The 18,625-nt window shown below is 48.6% G+C and overlaps 1 protein-coding gene across 27 annotated transcripts in view; it reads right to left on the bottom strand.

The window, feature by feature from the left end:
• The window catches only part of MICAL3 (microtubule associated monooxygenase, calponin and LIM domain containing 3), a 176,124-nt gene that overhangs the window by 112,944 nt on the left and 44,555 nt on the right, over positions 1–18,625 (bottom strand). The window lies entirely within an intron of this gene.

The following is an 18,625-nucleotide window of genomic DNA, read 5'->3' as shown; positions in this document are numbered from 1 at the left end:
AAGCCGGGGTGTCTGCAAAGGCAGCGTTTCCTCACTCAGGGCTGAAGACAAAGGGGAGCCGCACCGCCCAGCAGCTTCTGACAAGGCTGCCCAGAGATTAAGTGGAGAAGGTGGGCAAACAGAGACAGACAGCTGGACCCTTGAAACACCAGCTTCAGAGGTGGGATAGGGATGGAACTTTTCTGAACGGTAGGAGGAAAATAAGTCAGCAGCGCAGACTGATGTGGCCACATCAACCTAGGGGGTTGGGAGGAGGGTCAGCACCACCCAGGGATTCAGGCCCCGCAAGCCATCCCCACCCCATCCACTCTTAATGCCCCCGCCTCGCAGGAGCAGGGGGCCGCACCTTCCCCTCTCCAGCCCCCACTCACTGTCCTCACCCCTCCCCTCCCCGGAGGAGGGTCCCGCCAGTCAGAGGCCCTTTGTTCTCCTCTGAAACCGGCGCCATCTACTGTAGAACATTTTCCCCCTTTTTGGCCATTTTTAAGTGCACAGTTCAGTGGCATTAAGTACTTTCGCGTCCTGTGCAACTATCACCACCACCCACCTGTCATACACTTTAAACTTCTTCCTCCCTCCCAGCCTGCGTGCTGGGGCCTCTCCCATCTTCCCACACACCCGTGCGCCTTTCCAGCTGCCGGCCCCTCCCTCCCGCTTCCTGAGGGCGCCGTCTACCCTTGCTGTCCCCACCGCATGACCTCCTAACTACGCCCCGTCACCTTTCCCCTCCCTCTGAATCTGGCTTCTGTCCTCATCACTCCACTGAGGGCGCTGTGAAAGGCTCAGACACTTCAACCCCTATCTCACTTGTTCCCGCTCATTTGCTCTTCCTGGAAACCCTCCTCTCCTTGGCTCTGTCTCCTGCTTCTCAACCACTACTATCCTCAGGCTTCTCAGCTCCCTCAAATGGCTACAATTGTTTCAGCTGCCCCTCTCTTCATAAACTGGATGACCCCTACACTTCTAACTTTGCTGACCTTGCTTCTGAGATCCAAACGCTACTGAACATCTTCATCCAGACATCCCACGGGTACCTCAAACTGAGGAGTGCACCACAGGACACTTCCATTCTCTTCCCCAGCTCTCACCCCCTCATGTAGTCAAATGCTGCCACTATCCACCCACCAATGGAAACCAGGGGTCATTTCAGACCCTTCTCGGTGTTAATCTCGCAATCCGATCAACCAATAGCAAAGACCTCTTGATTCTAACTCTCTGGGACCTCCGCTTTATAACGCATCTCCCTACCAGTATCTTGGTGGGAGCATCTGTGACCTCTAGTTGGACCATTACAACAGCCTTTTCATCTTAAGGCCCCTCCGATCCATCCCCCACATGAGTGCCTGAGTGTTTTTTTAAAGAGCAAATGTGACCCCTTGCCTCAAATGTGATCCACTACGGCCTTCCAGTGTTTTTAGGGAATAACCCAAAGCCTCAGCAAGGTTCAAAAGGCCCCAGAGGTCTAGCAGCAGCCTTGCTCCCATCCCTCCCCACACAGTCCACTGTCCTCAGTCATCCTCGCAGCCTCCAGGACGCGCCTCAAGTGTGGTCACGGTGCTCCCCTCGCCCGGCACGGCCTTCCTCCCTGCCCACCACCCCACCCCTCTGTGCACCTTCTCACCTGGGCACATCCCTTCTCCCTTTCCAAACTTGCCACTGCTCTGGAATGAAGCCCACGTCTGCCTGCCCATCAGCTCAGGGGGCGCTAGTTAGCAGGAAGGGTCATTCACTTCTGTTCTTGCACTCAGTACACGTGACAGTGGGAAGGAGAAAGAGAAATGAAAGGCTCACGTGGGGGGTTTCCCTGGTGGCGGAGCGGTTGGGAATCCGCCTGCCACTGCAGGGGACACAGGTTCGAACCCTGGTCAGGAAGGTCTCACATGCCGTGAAGCAACTAAGCCCGTGCGCCACAACTACTGAGCCCATGAGCCACAACTACTGAGTCCGCGTGCCACAACTGAGCCTGTACTCTAGAACCCGCGAGCCACAACTACTGAACCCGCGTGCCACAACTACTGAGCCTGTGCTGTAGAGCCCGCGAGCCACAATTACCGAGCCCATGCACCCACAGCCTGTGCTCCGCAACAAGAGAAGCCACCAAAATGAAGAGTAGCCCCCGCTCGCCGCAACTAGAGAAAGCCCGTGTGCAGCAATGAAGACCCAACTCAGCCAAAACAAAAAAACAAACAAAAAAGGGCTCATGTGGGCCACAGAGTCTAATGTCACAGAATACAGAAAGGAGAAAAAATATGTGTGAAGATTCATTTGTTACTAACTTGTTATTGATTTAAGGGGTGAGAGAAGGGCAAGGAAGTGGCCAAAGCTGAGTTCCCTAAGGTATCTCTGGACAGTTCTTGATTAAGAAAAGGACTTTTGTTTTCAATTCACATTTCAGGACAATATTTACCTTTGCCAGATACCAGAGGATCACGGGTCACTGGTATAGTGATATCTAAGCTCTCAAGGGTTAGACAGTCCAAAGGAAAAGATTCACCAGATGCCCACAGGGTTCTTGGAGATGGAAACAGGGAAGGAAGGAGGAGATAAAGCAAGTATAAGTATGCTTCCTCTGGGAAGACTGGCTGTAAAACAGGAGCGGTAAGATGCAGCTGTTTCAGGAGGCTGGCAGCTAATGAAGGAAAAAGATCTCAAATCTCCAACAGGGTTGATGACGACCCCCTCCACCTCCACCCCACACACCAAGCAAACTGACCAGATCTGCCTTGGCTCCAGGCCACAGAAGAGAGTGGGCTAGATGGCTCCAAGACCATGATTTTTTTTCAACTATTTTCATGGAGAAAATCTCAGCTGTTTTCTCCAAAGCAGAAATAAACTGAGAAGGCTAATCTTAAACCAGCTCTATAGAACATACTTTCCCTTCCCAATTAGCTTAAGGCGGTATGGGACTTAGGTATAATTTCCCCACCAAAACACAGTTTTTTCTGGATCAAACACTCCTCAAGGCCAGCTCTCTCATTCTGCTGATTCCTACTGAGCTCTGACACCATCGACCATCATTCCCACAGCTACAGCCCTAACTCCTTCACGAGGGAAAGAGTCCATCTGGTTAGAAATAAAACACTCAGAGAAAGGGAATACAACAAGCTTCATTTCCTTATGCTTAAGGAATACTGCAAATTCCTGAGCTACACTCTGGCAGGCTCTTGAAAGGGCCCAGCCCACCCCCTCTCCTTGCTTACGCCAACCCTGCCCTGGGGAGGACCCCCACCCTGTCCAGGGGCTGCTGACGTATAGCCAAGACTTGAGTTTCTTTTCTCCCACAGACCAACTGCCATGAGACCTTTGGGCTCCAAAATTCCAACTACTCTGGGCCCAAAGCCAGCAACCTACCAAAGTTTTTCTACAGAAGACTAATTAATCTTCACTCAATTCAGTGCCAATGAGATTAGGCAGTAAAGCCCCCAAAGGGCCTAAAGGCCCTGCTCCACATCCACCCGTGTCCTAAAACACCTACAGCACCCTATGGTCACCTTCAGCATCCTTCTCTGGTCCAGCAGCAGCGAGCTTCAGGTGACACGTTGTTCCCTGCCCACCACTGGATTTTCTGAAGCCCTTGCCCAAGTTTTCACAGGCGTAAGTCACTGCTACTTGACCTGCTGGCTCTGGTGCACAGAAGGCGAACGCTTTGGTTTGCTCCACAGCCTGAAATCTAACATCTGAGAGAACTCAAGTGCTCCCTAGGGGATATCATTAGGCACCACCTACTGCCTGACCCTCTCCCCACTGTGGGAGAGGCAGGTCTGCCTCTGGGAAGCCACCCTCATGAGGAATACCCTCTGCCCTCTCGTGAACTGGACGAGCTCCGTGCCTCAGCCATGATCACGACCACTCAGTGCCGAGCATGACCAAGTGATCTGGGTACATTTCACCCTCTCAGGTTCCTGCTTTTGGGTACAGACTGAGTATATAACCTTCAGAAATATCACTCACTTCGGGACAGGGAAAAGTGAATGTATCTGTTCAACTTAAATACTTATCTGATACAGACACTGGACATCAGACATAAAGACCTTGTTAAAGGACCTTAAACTAAGCAGCCTTATATCTCAAAAGACGTCTGACCAGAAGCCCCAGAGTATCTCAAATCACAGTGTGAGCACAGTAGGAATTCAATAAATGTCACACTAGGATGACCTCAAAAGGATGGCCTCTCTTTGTGCTAACTGCCTACCTCCTATGGGGCAATTTAGCCCACTTGTTCATGTTAAAGCCTCAATCCCTGCTAACAGCAAGTTTGCTTTTTAACAACCTAGTGTGTGACAGGCACTGACATACAACAGTGAAAGTGGACAAGATCTTTGCTGTCATGAAGCACACGGCTCCTGAGAGGAAGTTAATGATAATTAGACAGTGAACCAAACCTGCTTCATATACTACAATCCAACTGCATAGAGTGGCATTTGGGGTGAGGGCAGGAAAATCTGTTTACCTCCTTTTCAATCATCTGGATAATTTGGGGGAGAAAGCAGAAGAGGATAAAGAGGTAAGAGAATATACAGACAACGGGAATCATTACTTAACCACCTCTCCCACCGAACCTTCAAAAGGAACCATTGAGAAATGGCCATACTGAAAGATTTTAGTTTCACCGAAATTCCTGCTCCCCCTGTAATCATGTGTTAACAGAGCAATAAAATGGCCAAACAGCTAGTGGGGGAAAAGTCATGGGCTCCAAATAAATAACAAGCTGGGTAAATGGCCTCTAAGCCCTAGAGAACCTGAGCTCCTCACCTTAGAGCCTCGCACCAGAAACAGATGGGCTTGGCTTATTCCCGGTGGATATTCCAGCCCGGTCAGGTGCTGGACGCCCTGGGCAGAGCAAGTGCAGAGGAGCCAGGTGAGAGCCCAAGCTGTGCCACATTCCTGACATGAGAAGCTGCAGGACCTGGCTGAGAAGCAGAAGAACTTTAGGCAGGCCTTCTGTTGCCCCAGCAGCGCAGCGCCCAGGCAGCAGAAGTGGCACAGTGCTTAGAACTGCACGGAGTGTTTTTCTAAACAACTTGGAGGTATAACTTACATACCATAAGATTCAACTGTTCTAAGTGTGCAGTTCAATGATTTTTTAGTAAATTTACCAAGCTATGCGACCATCACCACAATAGAGTTTTAGAACATTTCCATCAATCTCAGGGGATTTTTAATAACTCCCAAATCTGAAGATGATTATGTTATAGTCAGGTTTAAGGGGCTGATGAATACGAAGGTAGTATCCACTGCTCTTGCTGCCAATTCAGCAGCATGAAGGGAACTCAGTGCAGCCACATAAAGGAAGCCACAGCCGTCTTGTGTCCGCATGAAAAGATGGGCTTGGCTTGGGGACCTGGAAACGTATACAATTTTCTTAAAAAGTCACTAATGCTGAGAATAGTGCTTCCCAAACCACAAGGAAGAACCCCTTAATCTGTTTACCTTCCCTGGCACCCTGCCCACAATGGCTCAGTGGTGCTAGTGCACAAATCTCTGCTCACGACAGACTGTGAATACTAGAGCCAAGAACTCAGAAACGTTTCAAACAGGCATTGTCCCTTCGTCCTGACAGCTGTTACACTTTCAAGAGCACAGTGTAAAGGAACGGGTCATGAATCTCAAATCTAATAATTTTCCAAATCACTGATCAAACAAAAGAAATGAAATTTATGAAAAAATGCTCTGACCTTTAAAACATAAATGCATAGGCATCTTAAACTGATGTTAACTCATGGGATTATAGGGTTTTACATCCTATAACATCCCAAGATTGATGTTGGCCAAAGCTGTCAATTTTTCTTCATATGCAGAATGTAAGCAAAAGCAGCATGAAGGGATAGTGGAATCAGAAAGTTAGAAAACGTTAGCAGATTGAAGGTCTACAACTTCCCAACACACAACGGAACCACACAGAAGCGCACACCCTTCCCTGAGCCCATCTGGCGACCGCACCTTTAGCACCTTCAGGATGTCTGGGCCCTCCTACCGACAGCCTGGCGTGGAGAGGGGACACCAAGAGAGGAGGGCGACTCTACAAAGAGCAACGAGAAAGCCAATCTGACAACGGGTGAAGGGCTGCACCGCGCAACTCTCCTCGCCGGTTTCTTCCGGACGCTCCTCCGACTTCTGCCGCACTGAACACCACTGAGGGCCCCCAGGCCTCCGTCCCTGGACCTCCTCCTTTCTGTTTCCTCTGCACCTTCTCTGTACTCTCTCCTGGGCATCTCCAGCAGAATATGCCGGGGCACCTTCACGTGTGGTTTCAGGAAAAACTCTTCATCTGCTCTTCCAAACTGGTCCATCCCCCTGACTTGCAACCCCTGTAAAATTGCCATCCACCCGAGCCAGAGCTCCAGGCACCGGCCTTCACGTCTGCCCTACTCCGCATGTTCTTCTCGTTGCCCCCAGAATGTCAGGGGCTGTGCTATGTGTGGTACTGTAGAGAATGCAGAACGGGACCGGATGAACTGCCATCTGTTCTTCCTAAATTTCTCTCCACATATCCCCTCCTTTCCAACCTCGTTGCCTTGAACTTTATTATCTCTACCTGGACTCTACCTAGATCTCCTAAATGCAGATCCTGTCTCAAGGTGGGGTTTTTTTACTTTTTGTGGTAATATATATACAAAATTTACCATTTTAAACATTTTTAAGTGTGCATTTCAGTACATTCACAATGTAGTATAATAATCGTCAGAACTTTTCATGACCCCAACAGAAACTTGGTACCCGTTAAATAATGACCACTCATGTCCCCCTTCCCTGTACCCGCTGGTAATCTCTATCTTACTTTCCGTCTCTGTGAATGTGCTTATTCTAGGCGCCTCGTATAAGTGGAAGCGGGTGATATGTGTCCTTTCGTGTCTGCTTGTCTGGCTTAGCACAGCGTTTACTGGTGTTGTCACAGGCAGCAGAACTTCATCCCTTCTCACGGCTGAGAATGTTCCGTTGTATGTGCGTGTTCATCCGCCAACGGACACCTGGCTCACGCCCACCTTTTGGTTATTGTCAGTAATGCTGCCATGGACACCGGTGTACGAGTTTGTAGACCCCGTCTCAAGTTTGAAATTCTAATTCATATGCTGTATTTCTTCCAAAGTGATCTTTCTAATCAAATCTCATCATGCCACACCTCTGTTTACACATTTTGAGACACGCTTCGCTGATGGACTAAATTCCTTGGCGGCCAGAGCACCTGCTTCCCCTTCATCCCCCTCACTCGCTGCCCCTGACACACCTCACTCTTCCCCGTGCGTCCTGTTTCACTGCCAACGACACGCTTCCCCACCCTGCACACACATTCAACCTCCTCCGATCTTCTCTGCACCGAGGCCGATGATGGCTGTGAACCTACTCACCACCCATCAGGGCTTCGGTTCCACGTTCCCGCTGAGCCCTTCTCTCAACAACTTCACTCCTCCCTTCTCTGGGCACAGATTCTTCCTCTGTTCCCACTAGACTCTGTGCTCCTGGAGGAAGCAAGTTTCTCTCAGGTCTCTATCCTCAGCATTTAGCAGAGTGTCAGAGCCACGACAAACGTTCAGATCTCTACAGAATGAATTTTTGGTTTATGAGTATATACTTCTAGTGTTCAAGATAAACTGTATTTTTAAAAAGCAGCAGAAATACTTGTGAGTCCAATATTTTATTTTTAAAGCCATAAGTAAGTTGAGTTGCTAACTTTCAAACCTACAACGCATTAATTCCCAAGAAAGGAGCAATAAATAACCACGTTTTGTCCAAAGGCTTCCCTCCTCAAACATGCCTGAACCCCATCTGTTCCCAGTTTCAGAAGGAACACACCTCCTTAAAGCCAAAGGGCTACCTGTAACCAAAAAAGTCTCGTATCCAGAATATGTACTCTCTCATAGTAAACAGTAAGAAAGAGACACCCGATGAAAATTAAGCAAAAGATCTGACCAGGTATTTCACAAAAAAAAGACATCCAAATTGCCAGAAAGCACCTGAACGGGTGCCCAATATTATTAGTCATCAATGAAATGTCAATCAGAACTGCAATGAGAAACTACCGCCTGCCCATTAGAATGACGAACAACCAGACACTCAGAACGTAAGCTGAACAACCAGAGTGTAAGCTATACAACCACTTTGGGAAACTGTTCAGTAGTAGTTCCTAAAATTGAACAAACTCTACCATAAAACTCAGAAATGCTACTCTTGAGGATACTTCCAAAAGAAATCAATGTCTATGTCGACCAAAAGACAAGTACAAGAATGTTTATAGCATTTTATACACACACACACACACACACACACACACGTATTATATAGAGCATTATAGTTCATAATACTCCAAGATGCAAACAACCCAAATAACCAAAATACAAAATGAGAAATAAGCAGCAGCCATGGAATACTACGCAGCAGTGAAAAGGAATGAACTACTGCAACACGCAGCAACGTGGATGAAATGCATAGATCAATGGTGAGCAAAAGAAGGCATATTGACACAAAAGAGAACACAGTGCCGGGCTCCATCTCTGTAAAGACCAAGGACAAACACAATTCAAATCTATGGAATAAGGAATTCCCTGGAGGTCCAGTGGTTAGGACTCCGCACTCTCACTCCGCACTCTCCCGAGCCGAGGGCCCGGGTTCAATCCCTGGTCAGGGAACTAAATCCCACAGGCTGCGGCCAAAAAAACAAAAACAAACAAACAAAAACAAATCTATGGAGTAGAAGAAGTCCGTCCAGAATAATGGCTGGGGGTGGGGGGGTGTTGTTACCGTCTCAGAAGGGGCAAGAGGGCGGGCGCCTTTGGGATCCTGTTCTGGACGGTGGTCGCACAGTGTGGCAGACAGTGCCGGCTTGGCTTGGTTCAGCTGGGAACTACGTTTCCCAGAACCCCCAGAGTTCTGAGTTAGAACCGGCCAAAAACGGAACCCGCGTGAGGTTTGGAAGACAGACTGGACGCAGCAGCCACTCCTCCACGAAGGTCTCGGCAGTCAGACGTGGCGATGGACAGAGACAGAGAAGTGCGCGGGGTTGCAGCCCGTCCTCGCTCTCCCCCACGCTCCACCCAGCTCTCCCTTCTCGCCCCTTACCCAGACCAACAGACACCCGATGGACCCCCCTGGACAGCAGCTCGCCAGGAGCTCTGCCCTGTCCACCCACACCAATGCCTCAGGCAGACTGGGGAGTGACTCCCCTGTGACCTCCAACCCCCCATCTGGACTTTCACTGTCCCAACACCTCCCACAGTGGGTAAGGTCTGTAATAAATCCCTTAGCCCCCAAATTTCACATGGCTCGACTCCCAGCTGAACACCCTGCTGGATACATACAGAGGTTTATACATATATACATCTGTGTGTGTGTATGTTGCATACTTAGGATTTGTGCACTTTAAGAACATTCATTATACCACCGTTAAATAAAGAAAAAAAAAGTCAAAAAACAAACAAAAAAAGGGTATTTTTTCCATGCCCTGAGAGAACAGTAATCTGAGGGCCACCCAGCAGTGCACACCAATGGAATCTACACTACACCCCTCACACCAAGGAAGGACCGGAAGAAGCACTGCTTGGCTAAGGCCCAGCAGACAGCTGGGAGCCCGGTGGGTGTGGCCAGAGCCTGGATGTGTGTCTCTAGACACCAACAGGACACATGCTCCCTGTCTGGCAAGCTGCCGACTCCCTGGAACCAAGTTCCATCGTCCAGAGGGGGTTTTCCCTTTTGAAGGGATCGACTCACCACAATCAATGTGCACCTGAATGCAAGTGAGTTAGGAGTCTCAAATGGGCGGAAAGGCACCCGCGGGACGGGTGCAGAGACGAGGCAGAAGTCCCCGCTGTGAATCCAGAACCCACACTCTGGTGCTGCTGCTACAGCGGTCTTGGGTACAGACGCTCCTCTGCACCCCAGTACCCACACGAGGATCAGTGCATACATGGGCATCCCCAAAGTCACTGTTTTCCAAAGACCAATGTGTTTTGCCGACTTTTACTCCATTCAGCAAATCATTTATTGAATATATGGTATATGTCAGGTCCTACGGTTGGCACTGAATTTACATTGGTGAATAAAAACACGGTGCTTGCCCTTGTCTGCTGGAGGATACAGACAATAAACAATTAAGCAAACAAGCATATACAGCTGACCCTTGCACAGTGCCGGTCTGAACTGCGTGGGTCCACTTACACACAATGTTTGTGAATAGTAAATACTACAGAGCTACACGGTCTGTGGCTGGTCGAACCTGCAGATACCGGGGCTTCCCTGGAGGTCCAGTGTTAAGACACTGCACTTCCACTGTAGAGGGCGCGGGTTGGATCCCTGGTCGGGGAACTAAGATCCCACATGCCGCGTGGCATGGCCAAAAAACTGTAAGAACCCGCAGATACACAGGAACCAAGGATCGGAGAGCCGACTGTAAATTATACACAGATCAACCCCCGCGTTGTTCAAGGGCCAACTGTAATTACAAAATATGAGTGCCAGGAAGGAAAGGCACAGGTTACGGTGACTTAGACTAATAGGAGGGGACCCAAGATAAGTTGGTCACGGAAGGTTCTCTGAGCAGGTAACTTACAGCAGGTCTGAAGGACACGAGGGGGCTTGGGCCTCCCTCCAGCGTGGACGAAGCCCATCCCCGACTCTCCCCACACTGCAGCAGCACTGCATGCTTCACAAGGTATTTCCACACAGGTTATCTACTTCCTTCTCACACAAGCCTATGAGCATGGAAGGCGGGCGCTCGTGTCACCACCTGTCCTGAGTCACACAACGAGCTGCCAATGGCACCATGGTTAACTGGTTATATTCTCTCCATTACTTCCCTTTGCTTCCTTTCATCATTTCTTTTAAGTGAGGAACTCTTCTACTACAGGTCCTTCCAAGGATCCATCAATTCTCTAAGGATATTTTTTGTAAGCTGGAAAATGCCAAAGTCTAGCTTTCCCACATCTACTTCAGTCCCATACTTATTGTAAAAAGACAAGCCCAGTCCAAAGCAGGAAAGGAAAAAAAGGATGACTGCTATCAGAGGTAGACTGCTTACTGTACCATGTCCCACAGTGACGTCTATCACAGTGCCTGTAAGGTTCAATTATACTCCAGGAACCAGTTTATATGACCGTCTCCAGATCTGTGAGTTCCCAGGGACAAGGACCATGCCATATCTTATTCCCAGCATTAAAGCGGTCAAGATATGAAGGAACAAAACGAACCATTTTTAAAAAGCCACTATTCTCTTCTCCCTCTTGTAAATGATTATAGCCACTAGATTTCAAGCTAAATGTAAGACTTTACCATTACTCCCTGCTTTGGAAGGAGGAGGTTTAAGAGACTTTTTGGCCATCTCTTATTGATTATAATACCTATAACCATTTATTGAACTCTCCTATGTGCCGAGCCACTGTGCTGGCACTTCACAATCTTTTCATTTGGTCCTCACACAATCCTATAAAGAACTCTTATGATTTTCATTGTGTAGATGAGAAAACTGAGATCAGAGGGTAATTAACTTGCCCAGCTAGTAAGCTGAAAATGACAACATTTAAACATAGGAATGCCTCACTCTAAAGCCCAAATTGTCCCCACCTCTTCCCAAAGGTCCCTAGTGTGTCAAAAACAGAACACAAGGACTTCCCTGGTGGTCCAGTGGTTAATAGTCTGCACTTCCAATGCATGGGGCGCAGGTTCGATCCCTGGTCAGGGAACTAAGATCCCGCATGCCTCACGGCACAGCCTTTAAAAAAAAAAAAAAAAAGGAACACAAATTCTAGGAAGACCAGAGCACCCAATGGGAAAGGACGTTGTTCTGGGCCTTGGATGCTCCGTATCTTGACTTGTTACACCACCAAGATCAGCGGGGCTCAGCTGTGAACACTAGCAGCTCCACACACTTCTGAGGAACAGACCTGGGGGCGGAGTGGGGCCCCTTTACAATGCCGCCCTTGCCAACATTAAACTTGGCAGATAACTGTGCTGAACTCTGGCGCCAAATACAATTTTGAGCAAAAGATTTGGGTGTCAAAAGGTTTGAGTTCCTCAGTCTAAGACGATGCTTTGATAACCGGAGTCTGAAAGGACTAAATGGCAGTTGGGCAGAGGGTGAGACCACTTCTCACTTGTAAGGTAAGTGTACTGCTCTCCCCACCGGTGCCCCTGGCTCTAGAAGAAAACTCAAGGACATTCAGCACTTGCAGCAAGACCCATTTGGGTTACAAGTAACACAGCATAAAGACACATCTACACAGGCACTGGAGCCCATGACTCTGAATGAATACTACGCTCTGCCCCTGGCCACCATGTGGAGTAGTGCTAGCTCCCGGTTAAGGGGAAGGGGTGCAGGGGCTGAAATCCAGCCTGTGACCCCACCCAGCAAACCATACACCTGGCGAGGAGCAGAAGCCACGTGTAAGAAGGGGTGCACACAGAGGTGCCACAGGAGAGAAGGATGGCCGTGCATCCCTGCCACCGAGGCCCATGAGAACTGTCTGGACCACAGACAGTGAAGTCAGCCGGGGAAGGGCTCTGACTCAACTCTGTGTACCTTGTGAAGAACAAGCAAAAACTAAACAAACCCGGCCGCCTGTCTCTGCAACTCTGAAAGGTGGCACCAGACAATCATTTCCAAAGGAATCAGACAAATACTTCTTTCCACACTTAGAAATGAAAGGCCTTCCTGGCTAGAGAGTGACTCAGGAAACTAGGCTCCTATTTTTATATTAAATTAGAACAACTGCCCTCCTCTAAAGCAAACAGTCCCATCCACTACTGCCTGTCGACAGGCACCTCCCTCAAGACAACACAGAAACATTAGACACCCATTCGAGAGACATCTGGAACCATCGACCCCGCTGCACACACTAAAGATCTGAGCCCCGTTAGGCAGACACAGGAGTATGTGGTGCATTTACTGAAGGACTCACACTCCTCCAAGTAGCCCTACAAGTCATGTCATCACAACCAGCAGTCCTGTACTACTTCTGGGGAGGAACACGCCTCCAGATCACTGGAGAAGGTCCCTGGACTTTCCAACTCTGAGGCCAAGGACAAAAGCCTGGTCAAGAAAGCGCCACAGTCTGGGTTTGGTTTAGTTTTGTTTTTCAAACATAGAGCACTTTTTCTTCCTTTATTAGCAAAATGAAATAATCAAACTGTGAATAATTTATTTGCTAAATCCTTTAAAGATTTTCACTTTTATCTTTTAAGTAAAGGTATACACATGTACTATATTTTCAAGACAAAGGAAATGAGTAATAATAATTTCATCACAGGTTATAAAAAATATAAAAACAATAATGTTGGGACTGTGGTGACTGACTTGTTCTAGTTAAGCTGATCTGCATAATTTATTTAATGAGAATAAAATGTCATAATTAATGATTAACCAAAGATAATCTAAAATTAATTACCTTATTTTTTGTAATATAAAAAAATCTCAAGTCCTATATGTATCTAATCAATAAGGGATTGTTAATATTGAATATCATTCAGCTTGCTATGGTTGGGTTTGAATAGAAGTGAAAAAGATTTAGCAATTGTACTGAGTAATAAGTGATCAAGATTGCCACTAGGACTAGTGCCCACTCTTCTCAAAGAGAGCTGACCCCAAATTTACCAAACCCCTTATTGTTATTTTCAATAGTCAACACCAAATGTGTAAGACCCCTGAGCTTCTTGTGTCATCACACTATTATCCCCATAATGCTCTGAACTTCCTGTTCCTTCTCTCCTCCCTTCAATCCTCAAATCCAACCACTGTGCCTTCTCTAACTATGGCTACATACGCAGCCAACTCCCCTACACACTCAACCTCATCTCCAGAGCTTCGTCTCCATCCTTGCTTCAGATAACCCTCCCCTAAGGCACATCCTCTTCGGTGTTCCCAAGCAGGGGCTGTGTATTAGGAGCTGATGTGATTGGTGCCCACTGACCCCCACTGTCTCCTCCAGACACTACCACTCCATCCTCTTATACAAAACAGCACTTCTGAGGACCAAGGTCTGACTTTTTTCAAAGTATCAATCAGCTGCCATGTTAATAACCTTTCTGGGCCAGTTGAACACAACTTCAAAAAAACAAGACTTCTTATAGTTGACAAGCATTTGTGAGTCAACCTATAAAGAAGAGAACTGATCCTGATGAAGGCCATTAAATCCATAAAACACAACTGAAGAAAAGCCAAACTCAAAGATCAGAGGGAACATGGAAGGACTAGTCCCATGAGATAATCAAGTCCAGTGATAGGATATATGAAAAAGGGCTTCCCTGGCGGTGCAGCGGTTAAGAATCTGCCTGCCAATGCTGGGGACACGGGTTCAAGCCCTGGTCCAGGAAGATCCCACATGCCGTGGAGCAACTAACCCCGTGTGCCACAACTACTGGGCCTGCATTCTAGAGCCTGTGAGTCACAACTACTGAAGCCTGTGCGCCTAGAGCCTGTGCTCCACAACAAGAGAAGCCACCGCAATGAGAAGCCCGCCTACTGCAATGAAGAGTAGCCCCCGTTCGCCGCAACTAGAGAAAAGCCAGCATGCAGCAACAAAGACCCAACGCAGCCAAATATAAATGTAAAAATATATATATATATACATATATGAAAGAACACAACATTCTTAGGAGAAAAAGAATTTTTAAAAAACTTCATCACGAGGAAAGAGGTAAAGGTAGCATAAACCCAAGGCTGTGTAAATACAGAAGCAAGGGCAGCCTCGGCAGGGATAAAAAAGGGAAACTAGGCTGAGAAGGGGGAGAAATTAGGCAGAGAATACTCAAGCAGCTGAAGAACATTTTCTAGATCTATGGACTAATTTCTCAAAGGAAAAGCTGTAAACCCTGCCTCTGACAGGCAGTGTCAAATGTGCACAGAGAGCTACCTATCAGGGTAAATAACATAAAACAAGCCCAAACAAGCAAACTCTCACGATGTCAGATCCTGGCAGAACAACAGTCAATCTGCTCCCCCACCTGCCCACTGAAAACGCCCAAGATGCCCAGCTGTGCGCAGAGGTCCCAGGACAGAGGACCGGGGGGCGGGCGGTGGCGCATCTCCCCCCATCCGCCTCTGGCACAGCAGGGGCTGGCACAGCACGACCACACCCACGGCGGCTCCTGTTCTCGGAGACCAGTGACGAGCCTTCCTCTTGGAGACTGTGGGGAAAACGAGGCTCAGAGCTGTCCCACAGCATCCCTCTCTGGCCTGCCACTGCCCGAGGAGACCCAGGGGTTCACCGTTAGAGACGTGAACGGGAACACTAATGCCACTGTCACCAAGCGGAAAAGCAGGCGTCCTCACGGGTGGAGACGAAGCTTTCCCACCAGCGGTGACAGCAGCAGTAGGCCGAGGTCTCGAGCGCCTCAAGCACATCCGCATTCTGTTTTTCTGGAGGAAAGCGCCTGGGGCTTGGACAGGCCCCCAGAAGACCCTACAACTGCGCTCTTCCCAGCGCTCAAGGGCTCCCCTGCAAAGATGGAAGTTAGAGAGAAAGCAGAGACGAGCAGAGCTTCAAATGCCACACCAGGGTGACAGCTGTCATTGTTCATAAAATTTAGGCAATTCCCTATTTATGGGACATAAACATTCATGATGGGAAAGAACTACCATGTGCTTCAAGTGTGCCACTTTTGGGGTGTGTGAACTAAGACAGGGACATTTTCCTAAACTCTGATATTAGCTATCTGTTCATGAGAATCACCAAGGAACCTGAAAAAAATATTACCAATGTAATGTTCAGGCCCTACCCCAGAGCCATCAAATCAGAATCTCTGCAGCGGCGGGAGGTCCCCCCACAGTGATCCTCACGTGCTAACAAGGCAGAGAAGAAGGGAGACAGAAGGCCAACCTGGGAACACGGCACACATGAGGCTGAAAAATCAGAGGTTCGCCCACTTCAGACGGGCTTTCTTCCCTATATACACGTCACCACCTCATCGGCAAAGCCCTACGAAACCTCAAAACACGGTAACGGAAGGAGAAGAGCTGCCCGACAAAAGAAGTGAGTCGTGCTCCACCGGGCTTGCGGGAGTGCCTTGCTTAGCCTCTGAGGGTGTTTTGTTTAGAAGATGTAAACCAGCTGTGATGTTCTGTCCCTCCTAGGTGAAGTTACACCACAGCTGTCTGAAGACGGCCCAGTGATTGTACGTTTGCAGGGAGCACAGTCCACATGGGTGAAGGCAGATTAATGAGTGATGTGGCCGCCAGGCCAGCCGGACTTTCCTTTCACCTGACAAGTCAAAGCCCTGGGGACCCGCAGAGGGTAAATATAGCCTGGCCCCACCAAGGGCCACTCTGTGGGTAGGCAGGGACGCCTGTCCAGTCCTGTCCCTCTTACCAGAGTGGTGAGCCCTTTCCGGGCAAGCTTTTTGGAAGTGGTCATTAAGGTCAGTGCTAATTCATGTCTGACCATGAGTCTGAGAAAAGAAAGGTGGGTTGAAAAAAATGTGTCCTGAAGTAACTTTTTGGGTCCTTCGGCCATGATCATATGAGAACCTGAGACAGGCTTTCAGACACTCAGAGACAGCAACGGACCCCTGACGGGATGGACACTGGTGCCGGCAGCTGCAGAGACCCCTAAAGGAGCCTGGCCTCTCCACGAGGCCCCCAGACGCTCGGAGCAGCTGGAGATGGCAAGTGTCCCATTGTTCCAGCAATTCTCCCAGGCAGTACGAGGTGAGCCCAGCCCAGCGACAACCAAGGCAGCCCTGCCGGGCCAGGCCCGCTCTGCTGGAACCCTAATGGCCCAACTGCACCACAGCAGGCCCACGAAGGTCCAAGGTGAAGGTAAATCTCATCAGGCCCACTAAGAGTAAATTCACACGGAACTTTTGCTCCTTGGGCTCTTTAAATCAGAGGCAAAACTCTGAGGCTGTACCATTCCCTTAATCTACCTTAGAGTTGTCACCCTATAGCTAAGTTTACCTCTACGATGAAAGCATGCTGACAGCAAGAATTCCCAAGCTCTGTGAGGAACCAAGTGAAATTTTTCCAATTATTATTTATTTTCCTGAAATTAACTCCTCTTCCTACCCTTTCTTGGGCCACTAGAATAGTTTCCTTGAAAATGCCTCTAGGGACTTCCCTGGTGGTACAGTGGTTGGGAATCCGCCCGCCAATGCAGGGGACACGGGTTCGAGCCCTGGTCTGGGAAGATCCCACATGCCACAGAGCAACTAAGCCCGTGTGCCATAACTACTGAGCCTGAGCTCTGGAGCCCGCGAGCTACAACTACTGAGGCCACGAGCCACAACTACTGAAGCCTGTGCGCCGCAACTACTGAAGCCCACGTACCGCAACTACTGAGCCCACATGCTGCAACTGATGAAGCCAACACGCCTAGAGCCCGTGCTCCGCAACAGGAGGGGCCACCGCAATGAGAAGCCCACGCACCACAACTTAGAGAAAGCCCGCACACAGCAACGATTCAACACAGCCAAAACAAAAAACAAAAAACAAACAAACAAAAAGAAAATACCTCTATCTTTCTCTTAACAGAGAAGATTAAGGCAGAAACAACAAAATCCCTTCAGTGCAAAAAGTACTATGTGCTCTCATGAAAAACAAAGGCTCTTTCCAGGTATAAGAAGGCCTCCTGTTCTAGGTACCTGCGACTGAGCTTTAGAAATAAATCAAAGCTATCTGCAGCCACAGCTCTGCTCCCACCTTTCTCTATCCCCTGTGATAGCATGGACTAGAAGCAACAAAAGAGCAAGAGCTCTGCTGTCTGCTTTTTGGGGGCTTGTCCCACAGAGAAAACAGTCAGTTTGAGCTTTATGCCATGACATCATCAGCCACCAATCAACGCAGAGAAGGTGGAGCAGGTTTTGTCTGTGGAACCAACCACTGCAATTGTCAAACTGCAAAAGGCAGTGCAGGTGTGAGGTAGGGTTTTCTCTTACCCTGTTTCTGTTAAACTATAAAAGAAAAGTGAGAAGAGGGAAAAAACTAGTCTATGGAAAAAATAAAGAAACCCCCAAATTCCCTAGGTATTAGCAACAGACCATCCAGGACCCTACACCTGTGCAAAGACTGACAGTAGAAGCCCTTGTTCTGTGAGGCAATGAATGGAATCTTCGCAGGGCACCCCCTGCCAAGAAAATAGTCAGTTTTAGGAAAGTTTTTTTTTTTTTTTAACCTGAGCGCACACGCACGTGTGTGTTTTCAAATAGGGTTCCAAAGTAGTGAAGGGAGTATGGAATAAAAAGAAAATACTTTGGTTATCCAGACATTAGTTAAAATCTCTACCCAGAAACTACACACTTTTTACTTGTGCATCACAGCTGGAGGTTCTTGGGAATTGCTTATTTTCAGTCCATTTTCATCCCAGAAAATGCTGCCCATCTTATTATGAATGAAGCCGTTTAGCCAAGGTTAGAATATGCAAGGAGAGAGGAGTGGCAGAGGACACAGGGCTCCGAGAGTGGGGGTGAGGGAGCAAACTCACAGAGCAAACATTGTTTACGACTGCCAGCCAAGCTACTGTGGTCTCTCCGCCTGTTCAAGCAGATTATTACAGTAAGTCCCAAACAATCAAGTCGAGGCAGGGAGGGGGCCGACCCAGCCTCCGCTCTGCGGATGGCACAAGGGCAACATTCCACGCAAGGTTCGCCCGGGCCACAGTCTGTGCCAGCTCTTCTGGGAACCCACCAGGCGAGAGTGCTGGACACAGCC

Source organism: Balaenoptera borealis (assembly GCF_965194805.1).
Source record: "Balaenoptera borealis genome assembly, chromosome: 13".
NCBI classification, from domain to species: domain Eukaryota; kingdom Metazoa; phylum Chordata; class Mammalia; order Artiodactyla; family Balaenopteridae; genus Balaenoptera; species Balaenoptera borealis.
Note: the sequence above shows the minus strand (reverse complement) of the source record. Positions and strands in the feature narration are given on the sequence as shown.